The sequence below is a fragment of the Peromyscus maniculatus genome, chromosome 10, assembly GCF_049852395.1.
Source record: "Peromyscus maniculatus bairdii isolate BWxNUB_F1_BW_parent chromosome 10, HU_Pman_BW_mat_3.1, whole genome shotgun sequence".
In the NCBI taxonomy this organism is placed as follows: domain Eukaryota; kingdom Metazoa; phylum Chordata; class Mammalia; order Rodentia; family Cricetidae; genus Peromyscus; species Peromyscus maniculatus.
In genome coordinates this window covers 56,594,614-56,613,887 of record NC_134861.1, presented here as the reverse complement: position 1 = coordinate 56,613,887, position 19,274 = coordinate 56,594,614, and positions in this window count along the sequence as shown.

The following is a 19,274-nucleotide window of genomic DNA, read 5'->3' as shown; positions in this document are numbered from 1 at the left end:
TGCCTGGGATTAAAGGCGTGTGCCACCACCACCCAGCGCTAAACAGCATTTTTAAAGAAAAATATTATTACATATAAAACTTCAACACAATAAAAAAAAGCCACTAAAACCCCAATATAAGACATAATTCTTCCCGTAATATTAACTTTAGAAGAAAAGTCCACCCGGGCAGTGCCCTGATGGCTAGTAGAGTCCTGTAAATAACATGGGCAACTTGAGTATCATTGTGGATGTTGATCAGAACACAGGCCAGCATATGCACAGAAGGACACACAACATTTAACTGAAAAGACAAAAGACGATGTGTCAGAGATTTTCAGTTTTATGTACTAATACGTAGTTAATATGATCCAGAAAAATGTATTTCATAATTGATTATAGACTTATTTGAATGCCCAGTCTAAATACACACAGACACACAGATACACACAGACACACACACACAGACACACACACACACACACACACACACACACACACACACAGATACATTTTACTTCTTAGTAGTTGAAAAACAGTGAACTCCCTAGGCACCATGACAGAGTCAACTCTTGAATACCTTAGCATAATAATATTTAACTATTTTTTGTACAGTGTTTTCTGAAAATCCTGGCTTTTCTCCCCATAGTAAACAAAAATGTGAAAGATCAAGGAGTGTTCACTTAAAATTTACCATGTAAAATTTAAGTAACTGTCATTAAGCTATGGCAAACAATTATGATTATTAAGAAATGTAAAGTAAATTTTGCTGAAAAGTGTAAAAAAATTAATACCATTCTTCTGTAAGAACAAGTTACTTACGTTCAAAATGCAAAGGAAATTTCAGGCTGTCCAGATTTCTGAACTGGCCGAACTATCAGCTCTAATTTAATATTCCACTGAGTTGTGACACACAGCAATTTGAATAAATTAGGATTTTTTTAAAGCTAGAATAGCTTTAAACTCACATTTTGAAAAGGACAGGATGTGAAACACATTTAAAATCCTCACCTGTCTGAGTCTACACCATTCTTGTTGTTTCTCAGGCAGAGCTGTACTCTGTAAGAAGAGAGAACTTGTTCCTAGTACAAGAAACCCTATGACCCACACTTGGTATTTTACCTTATTTGAAAGGAATATTATTGATGACCACATTGAATGTTTGCTCTTAGACACTGCCCTAACCCTTAGTAGGAAATAAATACACATTAATAAAATGTGATTTTAGTCTCTCAAGGAATGCCCTGTCAGTTCAAGGAAAAGCCAGAGAGATAAATGCATTATTCTATGCAACATGCTAATGTAATAATAATAAATTATTCATAATAATTTATTAATAATAAAGTTCACCTAGTGAGATCCATTCTTTTCTCAAAGGGGTTATATAATGCTATTAATTATAATTGCAATCATTTACATAAAGTCAAGCATCTAAAGTAAAGATATATATAATCTAGTATTGATCTTTAAGCACAAAATTAAACTTTTCATTATTTATATTCCATGAGCTATATTAATTAAAGTGCATGTTACAAAAGGATCTCCAAAAGAAATAGCTTTGAGAGTTCCTGTATATCTGTGTAAAAGTGAAGATATTTTCTCAACTGAGTTCTGAATTTGAATACTGTGACATTGCATAAATTAACTCCTCAAATAATTTTAATGCCTCATAGAATTATTCAGGATAATGATAAAGATATCAAGAATAACTTCAGCTACTCATGTTTACTAAATAGCAATAATAATTTATTTTACTGATTTCATAATAGCATGATCTAAATATAAAGAACATATACTGTTAATTATATAATGTTTACTTATAATAATTTATGGTATGCAACATTGCTTTTTCCTAAAATTCTAGAGTCATAACAATCCTGAAGTGCAAAATAATTCACCCCACAAGCAAAGAGAAGGGGGTGTTTGAAAAGCTTCTGTAAGTAGAATAAACCCCGTGGGAATATGAAATGATAGTTAAAACTGTAATATTAAATTAATCTCATGTTATACTATGAAAATATCATTTTATCCATTAAAATTCAGTGTTGTTATTAATATTAGTGCTGAAATAGATGTGTTTGTAGAAAAGTGTGAGTATAAGTGTGATTCCCCAACGTGTATCGGTTAAAACCCGAAGACTTCAAGCAAGTGTGTTTGAAAAATTAAAATCCAAATGATGAAGAATTATGAGAAGCTGGCACATTTGTTCCCCTTCCAGGAACAGGGAGTGCTTCAGTAGTATCCACTAGATTCTAATGACTAGAATGGACATTTGAAATCTGCTGAAGCTTTGCAGATTATCATCAAAAAGTCTGTAATAATAAATTGCTGATAATTCAACAGTTAGGACTTAACTACTGATTAACAAATAATAAACAATAGAAATTGTGCAAGTCTGGCTCAGTTTAAGCCAGCTCACCTCCCTATGAAACAACTTTCATAGCAGTAATTTTAAACCACAGTTTAAAAATGATAAATACACTAGATCTTTAAAACATTATAAAACTAATAAATAGGCATAGAGACCCTCAGTATAAAAAAATAATAAATGAATTTTAAATTAAAAATATCACACCCATGGGGATGCACACACACACACACATTTTCAGACACGGGCTTCAAATAGTTCTCCAAAAGGAAATATAACTCTCCATGAATTGAATTTTCATTTACAGAAAACATAAATAAGTGGATGTAGCAACTCTTAATACAATAACAAAAATTAAGAAGCTACCTTGATCTGAATTAACCAGATCATGGTCATCCTATCTGATAATCTAATGATAAACACTATTGAACAGCTGAGAGAACACTCTCAGGGAGGGAAACCATTGGGTTCAGTGCTTTTGAGGGTTCCATTCATCAGGGTAAGGAGGATTAAGTGGATCATATCTGCTTGACTCATTGGAATCCAGAAGCACAAAAGCAGAGAAATGATTGCAAAGGGCCAGGCTCAGAGTGTGCAAACATATTCTGATTTTCTTAGCTCCCAATAGAACTATCTATTAAACTCTAGTTACAATATTACAGAACCTCTGTCACCCATCATTCCAAACATTGGCAAATTCCATTCAATAATCAGTTGAAAAGCCTTAATAAAGAGTCAATATATGTTTATTCCTAGTAATAGCACCAGTTCACTGTTACCAAACTTCTAAGTTATTTTTCATAAATGTGACCAAAACACCCATGAAAACGGCCTAAAAGGCAATGGAATAATTCTAGCTCAATATTTCTGATATTTCCTTTCATGTTCATGTGTCTTACTGTTTCTGGTCCCATAGTAAGGGGTTACATCATAATGATGGGTGTATGCACTAGAGGATGTTAAACTCAAGGTTACCAGGGCACAAATAGAGACACAAAAAAGTGTTACCTAGGGAAAAATAGACCCTCCAAAGTCACAGTCACATGAGGCTCTATCTTACAGTTTTGTGGCTTTTCATTACACTGCCTCTATGTCAGAAGTTTCATGCTCTCTAGAAACAGGCATATCCCCACACATTTCCAAAAGTTGTGCTTTGTTTAATCTTAAGGAGTATTTTAGGTCAATGGAGTTGGTAATTATGATGAACTCTCACAGCTCTAGAGAACTTATGTAAAATTTTGCTGTTCTGTTCTTTTTATCTTACTTTAATCTCAGTTGAAAATAATGCCACTTGGATGAATGCTTAAAATACAGGAAGGCAAATACTTTCAGTGTTAGTGTTCTGTTGCTTGTTTGCAGCTCTGGAGATCTATCTAGAGCTTTGTGCTTCTGTAGCAAGTGTGCCATCACTGATTTAATACCCTTAATTCTTACTAATAGGTTTGAAGTGAGGAGACAAAAAGATTCTGAACATTTAATTTTGTCTTCTTTTTAAACACTTTAAACAACATCGAGTCTTAATTAAAGCTCCCTCCATGATTTTTTTGAGCACAATTTAAGTCAATTCCTTTAGCTTTTAGCATAACCATTTTCCTTTTTACAAAAATGTCATATATGGTAGTGTGTGATTACTTGGGTGAAATGTACTTTCAAGTCTATCAAAAAACTTCTAAATTATTCTATAGGTAAATTTAGGTTAAAGATATGAAAATTGAAAGTTAACCATATAAGCATAACCCGACAGGCACCCAGGTTCAGAAAATTTATTCATCTGTGTATAAATTTGAAATTTCATTGATAAATATATTTATACACATTGTCTAGGTAAAAATAGTGTAGTTTTACTGGGTAGCAGCATGCGAGCACTTTGTAGCTGAAGAAAATCAGACATATACTGATGTGCTAGTGGCAGCATGCAAGCATTTTGTAGGTGCAGACAATACCATGCAAGTGTTTTGTGGGTGAAGGCAACCAGCCATATACTGAAGTCTAGTGGTTATCTACCCTTAAGACTTTGTAAAACTTCACTGAACTGCATTTTCAAAACTAATACTATTATATACAGATTTTCTGTAGAATTAATTAAACTTAGTTAAATGGAAGAGCACAAGTCTGAAAGGATAGAAATTGGGTTTCAGAAGTATGTTTCCTTTTTAAAGATCTGCAAAGTTGCAGATTCATTGTAGCCCTTTAATACATCAGTTGTACTTCCCCTCTTCTCCTACTGCTTCTCCTGTCTCCATCCCCAGTTGCAAGCTGCCTTGACTTCCACAATAGCCTGACTTCTGATTATATGTCACATGTTTATATCCTCTTCCCATCTTTGTCCTACACCTCAACTTGATGATCTCTTCTTCCTCTTTCACAGACCCCTTTATGATTACACACACACACACCCACACACACATGCCAGAGAGAGAGAGAAAGAGGAGGGGGAGGGAGAGATCGACACACACAGGAGTGCACATATTAAAAAATAAGCATTTATTTTTTATTTACATGTATATGTGTGTATGTGTGCATCTATGTAAATGTGTGTCACATGTGCTGCTCCCCTTGGAGGCCAGAAGTCATTAGGTCTTCTAGAACTAGATTGGCAGTTCAGCATAAGCTTCCCAATATGGCTGCTCACAACGAAATTGAGTCATTCAGAAGAGTGGCAGTGGTCTTAAACTTGAGACAGCTCTCTATTCCTTACACACAAATGTGTATCTAGGTTATATATGTGAGAGAAAGCATGGATAATTGTCTTTCTGAGTCTGGATTCCACTGGAGGATGATTTCCAATTCAGTTCATTTCCTGCAAATGTCATGATTTTATTTTTCTTAAATAAAATTCTCTTTGTATATGTCCTGTATTGTTTTTATTCCTCTGTTTAATACCTAGAGTGGGTCTACAATTTAACGACTATAAATTGTACTCCAATAAACATATATATGAAAGTAATTCAATGATCAGTGTTCTAATTTTATGAGTCTAAATCTGGGAGTGATATAACTTAGTCATATGCTGTGGTAGTTTAATTTTAAGTTATTTGTGAAACCTCTTCATTAATTTGTATATTGGATGCACAGGTTTATATTCTTACAATGAAATACCCTGATGTAGTTTTTACCTTGGTTTTCTAGAAACAATAATATCTGAATGAAATCCTGGAAATTCATACTCTACAGATAAAACACTTCTTCATGATCAAAGAACAGGCTATATGCATGGGGAGTTTTTAATCCTGGATACTTAGATTTACAATGATTCCTATATTTTTTCCCTTTATTATTAACTTTTATATTTTTAAACCACTAATGATAATCTACATTGTGGACCTTTATAAGCATTTTATTTTTCTTCTTTTTCAAAGATATATCTTTATTTGTGTGTATATGTATGAGCCACATGTGTGCCTGTGCTGGCAGAGACCCAAAGAAGATACCAGATAACCTGGAGCTGGGGTTCTAGAGCATGGGTGTTGGGAACTGAACTTGGATTCTGTGAAAGAGTAGAAAGTATGGTAACCACTGAACCACCAGCCTATCTATTTTTTTAATGTTTACTTTTACATATGTGTATTTACAACTTAATGTGCTTATATTATTTTTGACTATTGCTTATTTGTTTCTGTATTACAGTATTGTATTGTTACTCTAAAGCTAGGACTCAAAACGTTAAGAGTACCTTTCCTAGTGTCTAATTTTTTATTCTCCTCTTCATATTTTCAGAACTCCATATACCAGACATCCATCTATCAAGTCTCAAAGCAATCACAAAAACTAACACCCCTAGAGCAGTTGTTTTTTCCAGTTGTAAGAAATAAGGAAACTATATTTAGGTGTGAGAACATGATGTTATTTAGGATGACCTCTGCTGTGTGCAATATCAGTATAACATCAGCACAACACAGCTGTGAGGGTCAGGGCAAGGGGCAGCTGCATGATCATTAAATTCTATTTCTCTGTAGCATTTGATCAGTGTTAAACCTTTCTTTTTAGCACCGATATTGAGTTTGAAAGTGAAGAAGCCTAATTTCAGCTAAGGAAGAATGAATGTGAGAACTCTTATCAGTATTGAAAATCCAATTGCAAAAAAAGGCATTTGTGAATCTGACCTCAGTGGACAACATAAACATCTTCTTCAAGACAGTCAACGGTATCTCTAGTTCAGATCTCCTCCTATATCCAAGCAGCCCCTCTCTCATTTCAGCATTTCTCATGCTACACCGATAGATGGATCCTTTTTCCTCCCATAATTTCCATCAGAAATAATCACTTTATATCTTCCAACCCCTCTGAAAAAATCTGAAGTGCACTTTGATTGACTATAGTCAGATTATGTTTTTATTATTTGAATCAAAACGTGCTGCATAAGGAACCAGATACCATAATCTTATTTGTCATTAGAATATCAAGGTTGTGTGGAGGAAGCATCCTTCTAGTGAGATGTTCTAGATAAGATTTTTTTTTTTTTTTTTTTTTTTTTTTTTTTTGGTTTTTTTTTTTTTTTTCGAGACAGGGTTTCTCTGTGTAGCTTTGCGCCTTTCCTGGAGCTCACTTGGTAGCCCAGGCTGGCCTCGAACTCACAGCGATCCGCCTGGCTCTGCCTCCCGAGTGCTGGGATTAAAGGCGTGCGCCACCACCGCCCGGCTCTAGATAAGATTTTTAAGGGCATACTTTTGTTAGCAAGATAAGCCCCCAGATGCTTTGCTTTCAAAAACAAACAAATAAACAAACAAATACATATACCACCAATTCATACAGTGATCTATGTATGGCTTTCCAGTGAAATTAATCAGAATCTTATTTAAGGAAATAGGTACTCCTATTTTATATAAGGACTCTCAGCTTGAATGATCTCTACCATGAATTAGAGATAAGTCCAAAACTACTGCACAGAATAAACTCATGTCCAAAATAAGCAAAAGGGAAAAAAACCCTAATTACTTAATAATTATTTCCTGTTTACAATAATATAAAAATATAGCATAAAATGATATAATTCCATATATATATATATATATATATATATATATATATATATATATATATATATGTAGCTCCAGTAAAATGCCAAGGTTTGGCAATAAGAAATTGTGAAAAAAATGTTATAATTGAAAAGAATTGCTCTCATATGCAAATGTTCTGTAACTGAGGCCGTCTAAAGCATTTTGTCAGATGTCCACCAATAGCCTTTGACATATTCTATGAACTGTTCTAAAGCTGTGGTTTCTGGGGGAGACAAAGAAACTAGGACTCCAATAAATATATATTCATTTCCTAATGTTAGCTTGAATACTGACTGCAGTTTCAATATTATCAGGGCCATACAGACACTGGAGCTAACAGAAGAGATGAAGTTTTATAGCAATCTGCTAAACTGTATCCCAGGATAACGACACAAATGTTCACTCTAATAATTCCCACACTGAAGAGTGACACTGTGAGTACAAAGGAACACTGCATATCTAAAATAAAATGTGTTCCTATTGTGTGAGACCAATTTGATGAGGAGAACACAATCTGTGGGTGACAATTTATTATTTCTTCAAAATGCACGATTTCATTGTGTACATGCTTGTTTGTGAACAGCGATAGCAAAATTCATCAGAGAATAAAACAAGACCACATGGTATTATTTTTTAAATATTTCATTTGCTACATAAGTAAGAATTTTGAATGATAATTTGTAGATTGAGGATCTTGGATGAGTGAGTTATGTTTTGCAAAATAAGAGTTCTGTGGCTATAAAGATGGCTTAGTCAGTAAAGTGATTTGATCTGAAGCACCCACCTAAAAAGTATGGTGTGGTGACATACACTTATAATGTCAGTGCTGTAGAGAAGACGGGGTAATTCTAAGGTCAGTTAAAGATCTTGTAACAAAAGATAGATGATGCCTAACAAGGTTATCTTCTAGCCTCAATGAAGGAGCATGAATCCACACCATCACACAAATACTCACCTACACAGACAGACAGACAGACAGACAGACAGACAGACACACACACACACACACACACACACACACACACACACACACACGAATGTGTACACAACACACAGAAAAAATAAATGAAGAAAATCAAGTAGAAATCCTGAACGTATACTATAGGCATAAGAACATCTCTCTTAAGTCTTCTAAAATTCAGGAGACCCTGACTTATTATCACATAATGCTCCATGATCATCAGTTCAAATCTTACTATGAAAAATGAACATCAATTAGTTGAAATTAATGTTTAAACCATATCTTCGTAAAGGTTACTATCACAACAATGGAACACCATGATCAAAAACATTTTGGGGAGGAAAGAGTTTATTTGGTTTGTGTTTCTACATCACTGTCCATCTTTGAAGGAATTCACTACAGGAAATCAAACATGGCAGGAACCTGAAGGCAGGGACTGATACAGAGACCATAGAAGAGTGTTGCTTACTGGCTTGTTCGTTATGGCTTGCTCACCGTGCTTTCTTATAAATTCTGGGACCACCAGACCATGAGTCGCACCACCCACAATAGGCTGTACCTCACTCATCAATCACTAATTCAAAGACTTCCCTTCAGACATTCCTGTACCCAGATCTTGTGGAGGCATTTTCAATTTGAGGATCCATCCTCTCTGATGATGCTAGCTTGTGTCAAATAACCTCTGTTCTGGGATAACTGCTGTGGTGACTGAAGTATAAACTGAAATTATAAAGACTATATTCTCCCTACATAGACATTAAAACTCAAGTTCTTCACTATATATTTAATATATATATTAGATAGCTAGAAGTCAAAGAAATGGCTCAGAGTTGAAGTACACTGGTTGCACACAACCGTCTATACCTCTAGATCCGGGGAATCTAGTGCTGTTTTCTGTCCATGAGTGCCAGGCACTCACATGATACACAGACCAGTATTCTAGCAAAATGTCCAAACACATGAAATAAAATAAAGAAAATGAATAAAATTTTAAATAACATATTTTAATACTTTCAGGATCCATCCCTGGTACATGAGCAGGCTTTTTGGAGCCCAATGCCTATGGTGGGACACCTTGTGCAGCCTTGGTCCAGGGGAAGGGCTTGGACCAGTCTCAGATGAATGTACCAGGTTCTGCTGACTCTTCATGGGAGGCCTTGCCTTAGAGGATCTGGGAATAGGGGGTTGGTTGGGAGGATTGAGGAGAGGGAGAGATCTGTGGTAGGTATATGAAATCAATAGAAAATTTCTTAATAATAAAAAAGAATTTATATATATGAAAATTAAATTGTAATTCTTGTTCTACTGTTGGAACCACTTCAAAAATAAGCCATGAACATTTTGTCTATTATAACCCTGCATAAAATAACATTATAGAAGAAAATTTATTTCATTAGCTTCCATAAATATGTAGCAATTATATCAAGTTGCTAAACTTTCTCCAAACTCTTACATTTCCTATAACTTGTTCCTTTCGATTGATGATATAATTTAAATTTTCTTCCCTGGAAATATATTTTATAAATGAAAGACTTTACATATTTTTCTATTTGATTTAAAAGCAATGCTTTCTTTATTTGTCCCTTTGTCTTTTATGTAACAGAATACATTGCCTAAACATGTTTCTTTAGTTAAAGAAGGATATATTTTGGCTCATGGTTTATGGAGATACAGTATCCATCAAGGTATTAAATCAAAGCATGATAGGCTTGTTTTTGGTTACATCATATCTACAATCAAGAAGCTATGAAACTGAACTAGAAGCAGCGCATGGTTTTTATCCTCAGTGTCCCTCATTCTGTAATTTTCTTCCTACAATTAAATTCCAACTTGTAAAGAATCCAAAAACTGAAATTAACAGCTAGAGCAAAGGGGATGGTATTTAAATGCAGGAACCTGAGAGGGCATTTTATATTCAAGCAATAACAGAAGATATTTATTATTTCTCTTTTTCCAAGATCATCCTTCTAAGATGGTGACATGAATTACTATGTTAACACACCAGATGTTTTGTGAAATTTAGAAATAAATAGTGCCAATCTAGAATAGCATATTACTTAATTAGTAAAAATTGCTGCTCAATGTGATCTATTCTCAGTTAATGTTGTGATAGATTTTCTTCTATATTGTTTCATATATGTACTTAAAGTTAAGTATGTCATATTCTGATCAATTATTAATGTGAAATCTATCACTTTTTCTCAGCCATCTCAGATTTTTCCACTTGCCTTAATATTGTGTCTAGTCTACAGTCACTCTAAACTTCTTTAAGGTACTTTGTGTTGCAATACACCAGCAGATGTGTTTGACTAATTATTTCTTATGTTTTTTCCTGCCTCATAATTTGTTCACATTTGCTGTGGAGATTTTAGAAATCATCTAGATTGTTTGGTACAGGAAGGAAATCAACCCTGGACTGTCTAATTATGTGCAATCTTCCTGTTTTTCCTTGTATACATTTTCATCTTTACATACATTAGCAGTTTTTGTTAACTCTTACTAGTGTAGTTCAACTAAACTTCCTGTAACATACTGTATATTCTCAGCTACGTCTGTACTGAAACTGTGTAAAGCAAACCATGCTATTCCAGAGGCAATAATTAATTCCTATAAAAATGCCTACAACGTGCATTCAGGCTTAACAGAATCATCAATCAGGAGAAAGGGTACAGATTAAATGAAAAATAATAAATGTATATTTATCTCAAAAATCAGTAAAACTCAGAATCAGGCAGATCTCTGCGAGCTCAAGGCCAGCCTGGTCTACAGAGCACATTCCAGGACAGACAGGGCTACACAGAGAAACCCAGTTTCAGAAAAACAAAACAAACAAGAAAATAATTAATAGATACCATTTTATTGGCTTTTAAGATCGTTTTGGCCTCAATTTTATTCATTTCTATCTAAAATTCTTACAAAATTAAGGAAGAATCTGGAGGCAATAAAACAGGACTTGAATTTATGTAATGCAAGTCTGTCAATATAGAGAAATAAAATGTAATAAGTAACTGGAAATTGAGACATCATATTTCAACAGAACCAAACACTCACTAAGTTATATTACATCCTAATTTGATTTTAATTGTCTTTTTATTTTATCAATACCCAGTTCAGGATGTTAGTGTACAACAGTATAAGAAATGATGAGATCAGAAACTGAGATATACACTGGGTATTTTATATAGAGATCCACATTTACATGTGTCAGGAATAGAAAGGCAGCAGACCCTTAGACCAGAAACTGAGAGTATGCATATATCGGTTTTTTTTTCTCTTCAACTTTCTTCTGGTTTTTAATTGACAGCTGAGAGAAGAACATGTAGTGTAAAGAACAGGTAAGTTAACTATATTTATACCAAATAAACAGAGTAAAAAAAAAATAAAAACTTATGTGGAAAAGATCTCTGACTTGATTTTAAAAGGAAAATTGAGACTTCATCAATTTGCAGGAATGGACCCAGCAGAAATTGTCATACCTCTAACTAAGGAGGACACTGAAAAATTATGGGCAGAAAGTGAAACTTGGCAAAGAGCTTGCAGTAATTTTTGGGGAGAGATTAACAGCAAATATCCCAAAAGTGATAGAATTAAACTTATAAAGAGAGCTGATTGGATTTTGCCTGGAATTGTACGGGGAAACACCCATATCTGGAGCTCATACATTTTACACAGTTGCAAACAAACAAGGAACGGCATGTTACAAATCAGAAAATTTAAGTAAATTGGATCAAAGTCTTTATAATTTGGTTCAAAAATCAGAATATGCAGTTCTCTTGGTTTTAATGGATTGTTCAGAACCTTTCAACATAGTTACTCTCAGTTTGCTGAAAGAGTGGTATTACATATTGAGAGTGCAGAATTTACCGTGATGAGTCAGAATTAACTTTACTATTTATTCAGTTACAAGATAATATCAGGAAAAGGAAGCACCCCTTATGTATAACTCATGTGGCTGCAGCATAAAGCAGTTGGAGCTACAAGAGGCTCAGGCCTGAAATGGCTCAAGCCGGAGCACGTGGCTGGAGTTTAGCTTTTAGCCAGAACACGTGGCTTGACTTTAGCTTTTAGCATTTTCACCTTCTCCTGGTAGGTAGTAGGCTTTTCCTTCCTTCCTTCCTTCCTTCCTCCCTTCCTTCCTTCCTTCCTTCCTTCCTTCCTTCCTTCCTTCCTTCCTTCCTTCCTTTCTCCCCCCCACCCCGAATTCCTATCTTGTACTGTAACCACACTAGGTAGCTGTTTCGAAATTCTATTGGACTTCGACTGTTCTACTCAGACTTGGTAAGTCAATTAAGATATCAGATATCTTAAAGGGAGAAACTACTTAAAAGAGAAAAAAATTTTCCCCGCATTAAAAAATGGGAAATATCTTTACAATGGGTGGAAACTGGTCTTTATTTGATAACATGTCCTGTGGGGTGTTCTCTATGCTGTGAATGTGTTACTCTGATTGGTTAACAAATAAAGTGCTGATTGGTGAGTAGCTAGGCAGGAAGTATGGGCAGGACAAAGAGAGAGGAGAATTCTAGGAACAGGAATGCTGGGGCAGGAGATGCTGCCAGCACGGAGCAGATGTTAAGATACCAGTAAGCCATGAGCCATGTGGCAACTTATAGATTAATAGAAATGGGTTAATTTAAGATGTAAGAACTATATAGCAAGAAGCCTGCCATGGCCATTCAGTTTATAAGCAATATAAGACTCTGTGTTTACTTGGTTGTGTCTGAGCAGCTGCGGGACTGGCAGGTGAGAGAGATTTGTCCTGACTGTGGGCCAGGCAGGACCAGGAAAACCCCAGATACAAACATGTTAGACAGTCTGAAAATGGAACAATTACATGAAAGAATTAATGTTGATGAGATGTATGTAACATCAATTATACATATATGTTTAATTATCATTGTTTTAGTATTAAAAATGTTGGTCGATTTAAGTGCCAAGATAAAAGCTTTAGAAAAACCTGTTAAAATGAATTATAGAGAAATTCAAACTCAGGCAGAGGAATTTAAGGGTGGAATTATTTCAGGATTGTATTATGAGGTTACAAAGACACAGCGTGTTTTCAAACAATCAAACTTAATTTATCTAGTAACCACGCAGCAACTACCTGATCAAGGGTGTGTACAAACTATTGGACTTCAGTTGAAATGTTAGATTTGAGGAGGTTTAAGGAAGCTATAGTATCCTATGGCATACATCCTCCATTTGTAAAGCAAATGTTAAACTCCTGCTCAAATTGTAATAGGATTATTCTTCAAGACTGAAAAGAATTAGTAACCGCTGTCCTGGAACCCGAAGCACAATTGCAGTGGTGCTTGTGGTACAGAGATGAAGCCACCCACAAGCTGAGAAGAATGGGATGTGGAGAAGAATGGGATGCCAAGATGAAGTCAACCAAAGGCAAGAAGAATAGACAGCTGAATTCTAAAACAACAATTTCTAGAATTTAAAATCCTGAATCATGACAGGACACTGGTGGAATTCAGGTTTATCTGGTACATGGACTATTCTTACCAAATGTGAAGTCAAATTGCAGGCCTTATGTACATCCTACTTCACAAATGAGTCTGTTCAGTATGCTAAGCCTGTAGGCTGAAGATGATGCCCCAACATTGCAGAGAAACCTTGGGTGACTGTCCAGGGAGCTGGCTGTTTCTGTCAACTCAAATTTTTTTGGAAGCTGCTCTTCACTATTTCTCATTGGCTTACCCCTGTATTTGGTTCTGTGTTTCTTATTTAATAAAATTGTTTAGAAATTCATCTACAAATATTTAATGTGCATATTAGAGAGTTTATTAAGAACTTGTTTTCATGAATATTAAGTGTACTCTAGCACTCACAATTCTAAATATTGAAAAAAACCCTTAACTTTCAATCCAAATCTCAATACATTTATTAGCATCTTTATCAGAAAATATTATTAAATCATAACCAAAATATTTTGACACCTTTCTTTTTCTCAAAAGCCTAGAAATTGCATAAACCAGTAAAGGTAAAATGAAGAGTAAAACTGTTATTGTATACCTATGACTTAGTCTGAATTGGTCACTTTTAACTTTGGTTTATCTAGCCTACCTCCCAAGTTTTAATTCAATTATTATTGAAATAGCAATTTAGTAACTATTCATATGTAGGCATAGATTGTATTATATTTATTGATATGGATTCAATATCAAATTGTTCTTGCTGTCAATTGTAATTAAGTAGCCATGCATATAGGTAGGCTATTGTTAAATGGCTATGGTAAATGCCACTACTAAATTTTAACTAGTACAAATAGGACTTGGGAAGTAATTTGAGGCAGAATGTGGAGGAATTCTAAGATGTGAAGACATTTGGTACAATAGGGTTAACAGTCACAGACAGAGAATAAAGAAAATCTTATCACAGGAAGCAAAAGCATAAATTTGAAAACTGCTTAAAATGGATAGAAGTAGCCAAGTCTACAGTCAGATAAGTCAGGCCAGTGTCAGGTTTATGATCAGCTACAGAGGCTTTACATCATTTCTTAAGGAAAGTGAGAATCATTTTATGTAAGATCAAATATGTTAATAAATCAGTATCTTGTGCTTGCATGTAGCTTAGTGTGTTTCCCTAGTAGACACTGAACCCTTATCACTAAAGAGCAAATATATGTGCTTTAGCAAATTTTACTAGTAAACAGTAAAAATGATTGAGGTTTTTTGTTTATTTGTTTTTAAGTAGAGGCAGACAGCAACAGGACCATTCAATTGTGTAGTTACGGTAGAATAAGATCTGACCTAACTGAAGAATTATGCAAGTAAAGAAAAAGAAATTAATACAGGAAAGATAATCATAATGTGCTGTGGAATAATCCTTCTGTACACTGTGAATATGTATTACTCTCCTTGTTTAATAAAGAAGCTGATTGGCCTATAGCAAGGTGGGATAAAATTAGGCAGCACATTCAGACTAAGGGCTCTGGGGCAAGGAAGGGTGGAGGAGTCACTAGGAGACACAGAAAGAGTAAGACATACTGGAGGAGAGGTAAAGCCATAAGGCACATGGCAACACATACATTAATAGAAATGGGTTAGTTTGAGTTGTGGGAGCTGGTTGGTGATAGGACTGAGCTATCAATCAAGAATTTGTAATTGGTGTGTAGTCTCCATGTTGATTATTTTAGAACTGACAGGTGGGAAGGAGAAGTCTGCCTACAATAAGGGACTATAAAGCTACAGTCAATAGACAGTGAGAGAGTGGAAAGAGGTTCAGATGATTCAGTTTTGACACATAAAATTTCCATTAGCATTTGACCATCATTTCCAGAAAAAAAGATGCTAAGTATTCACTTGAGCTCACTACTCCATAAAGACTCTAGATTGCTTCTATAGAGATAACAATTATGAGAAGTTAGGAAGCATTATAAATGATTGTGAGTTGAGCAACAGAGCCCAGATTCTATAATAAAATTAGAATTAGGGTGTGATTTCAGAAAAGAAAACTTCCAAAGTCACTCATAACAGATTTCACAAAAGTAACTATTTTATAATTAGTAGACATTAATGAAAGTTACACTTAAATAAGAAAAACTGAATAAAAAACTAAAAAAATACATTCACTGATTTGTTAAAATTTTCTTTCTTTCATGAAGATTTTTGAGATAGTGATTATATTGATTATATTGCCATATAGTCACTGGTCAATATTAGGCTATGAGCAACATTTATGAAAAATATTACTCTTTTTTGTTATAATATATAGATATGTTTATTATATAATTGAGGTATACGGTATATGTATGGTACTAAAGTTTTGAAGAAAACAATGCTTTGAAATAAACTATGTTTAAGAACACTTCTTGGAGCCAGAAAAGACTGCTCAGCAAATAAAGGTACTTTATACTTAAACAGAAGACTTGTTTGGTCTCAGGGACTCAAATGATTGAAGAAAAGAATGTATTCTCAAAAGTTGTCCTCTGACTTCCACGTGAACGCTATGGCCCACTCATGTCCCTCCATCCTATCCCTGAGTAAATAATATAAGTAACAAAATAAATGACTAGGGCAAGAGATCTGGCTCTTCCATTGAGAAATCTTGCTATACCTGAATTTGATTCCCAACATCACACAGTTGTTCTCAGCCACACATAACTACAAATCCAGGGCATTCAACACCACTTTCTAGCCTTTTGTGCACCAAGCACAAATGCAGGTCATATACATACAAGCAAGCAAAATACTACCACACATTAAATAAAATAAATATAGCAGAAAGAGAGACAGAGAGAATGAGAGAGGGAGGAAGTCAGAGATAGTGAGACAGAGCAAGAGAGACAGAGAGTGAGGGAGGGAGAGGGAAGAGAGAGTCCTAGAAGGGAAGAAATTTAAAACAAAAACAAAGAGACGAGCCATTATGAAATACTGAACTGATTGTTTTTTTAAAACTATTATAGAAGACTTCTGCATATCAAATGTAATTTGTGAAATCCTGAATGTCAACTCTCATTCTAAATGTCATTTAATGGCCAGGAAATCACAAGGACTGAGCATCTCCCTCTGTTAACATTCTTAGTCCATTTCTGAATGTGACATATTGACACAGACTGCCATCTCAGCAACTGAAGAGTTGAACTCCTCTCTTTTGAGTTCATGTCCCTAAGGGAAACTGAGAATTTATTTTTGAGCAATCCATGAGCTTGGTGCCAAAATAATTAATGTCACATATTAAATGATTTCTAATGGCACCATAATCATAAAAAGTTGCCTCAATTGTAAGATTTCTTTTAGCATTTTTTTCAATTCATATCTTAGTATTTCCACTTAATAGAACTAGCTGAAAGGACTTATAATTATTTAAATAATATTCACAAAGGATATTTTTTATAATTTATTCACATTTGTCCTAACTATAGAGCTTACAAAGATAATTTTAATTGTGTTAATTTCTTATCACAGTATATTACCTATGAAGAATACAAGAACAATGTAACATAGAGATTCTTTTTGTCTGGTACCATCTCATAAATAAGGGGCTGTAGATATGCTTAAAGAAAGGTTCTTAGTTATATTTTATATAGCAAGCCAAGGGCCCTATTTTAATGTTTAATGTTTTAATGTTTGCATGGCAGAAGCATATGCAGTTTGTAAACCAATTTCTTACCTGCAAGAAGACAGAAAGGCTGGGTAAACAAAGAGCAACCTAAATTGTACATTTAATGCCAAATTTCTGATAAACAAGTAATTTAAAAATATTATTGTGATTTAAATTATGATTTTGTTGAGTTATTTCATAAGCAAATATAGGATTTTAGCAAATCATTTGTGTTCTGACATAGAACAAAAATAAAATACCAACTCACTGTATTTCAAAAAAATATTTTACAATTCAGTCATTTGTCAGTCTTTCTGAATATTAAGGGTAGAAATACAAGGTCTCTTAGTCTAACATTTTGCTTTTTATAGGAGGAAAATGTTAGCTTGAAATTAAAAATATTATTACTACCAACAGAGAGCTGTGAAGTTATAAAGAGTAGAAAGTAATAATCATCACAATCACCATCATCATGTTTGCCACTAAAGTGTGAACCCCAAATCTCTCGAACATGTGAAGCATCTACACTACCATTGAGCTATAAGCTTTAAGAAAATTTAAATTTGTGTATTTTATTTTTAAAATCTTTAATTATTCATTTCCCAGTCTAGAAGAGATTGTTCTTAAAAACTCTTACCAATAAACACAACATTGCAGCTAGTGTTTTTTAGTTTGACACTTTCTTGTATGTTTATAGGGAACTCATACTTAACAAGGGTATGAATAAAGTGACTTCCATCACATATTTCCATGATCTTCTTTTCACTGAGCTTGTGCTCAGCATTTTGATTGCCAGTGTTACCTGCTCAACACAGGAAGAACCAAGTAGTCTTGTCTGAGCACTGCCCCTCCCAATATTTATCAAAATTTTACCATGCCTGAACAAGCAAATACCATATCCCAGTTATCTAAGGAGTCCATAAGTTTCCACAAAATTTAGTGAGTTGTTTACCATTTGACATGAGCTCTAGACTAATAATACTACATACAGTTTTGGTTTGATGCATTTCTCAATATTGACCTTTACATTCTTCAAGTATTGACTTTACATTCTTCAAGTATTTCTACTCTACTCTTTTTAATTTTCAAGGAGAAATTATTAAGGTCCTGTGTTTTCATTAGATGTTAATAGGGAAAGTGAGAACTGGAAACAAAGCTTGATACAAAAACTTTGTTTTTGAATATTTCAACAAAGATCTAGTGTACTGCTTTTAAAAAAAGCAAAGCTAAAGAAATAAACATAAAATGTTGACTACAATCTTTGAGGAAAAAAAAAGCATGTATTTGCCATAGGAGATAATAAATTTACATTACAATAGCACAGTATCTGTGTATTTTATAACCTAGAGAATTTGAACACTGCCTGATGTCACTTTTTAATAATGAGTAAACATTCCGCATGCAGGGAGTTCACCTTGAGAGTGAATAGTAGCAGAGCCAACTAAATTAACTGAAGGAAATGACAAAAGTATATGAATAGACAACAGCATGTTTTCCCTTGAGGAGAGATACAACAGAACATTCACTGAAAAGCAATTACTAAGAAACGTGTTGATGTATGCAGAGAAAAAGAAAGTTAATGATTTAAACAGAAAATGGGAAAGAAACCATAAGAAAAATAAGTCACTGAAACATACTTATAAATAAATACATTCCCATAAATGATATTTGTAGATAATTGAGGACTTTTAAGATTTCTTTATCTTTCAGGTGTTTTTGTTGCTGTTGTTGCTGTTGTTTTAATTTTGCTTTGTTTTATATCAGATTCTCAAGTGGTCCAACCTTGTCTCTAACTCCATGACTTTGAATCTATGATCTCATGCTTCTACCACCCAAGTACTCAGGTACAGACCCATAGTCCCAAGCCTGTTTCATCGGCATATTGACTGTGCTTTTATGCTTAATAGATTGTGAGATA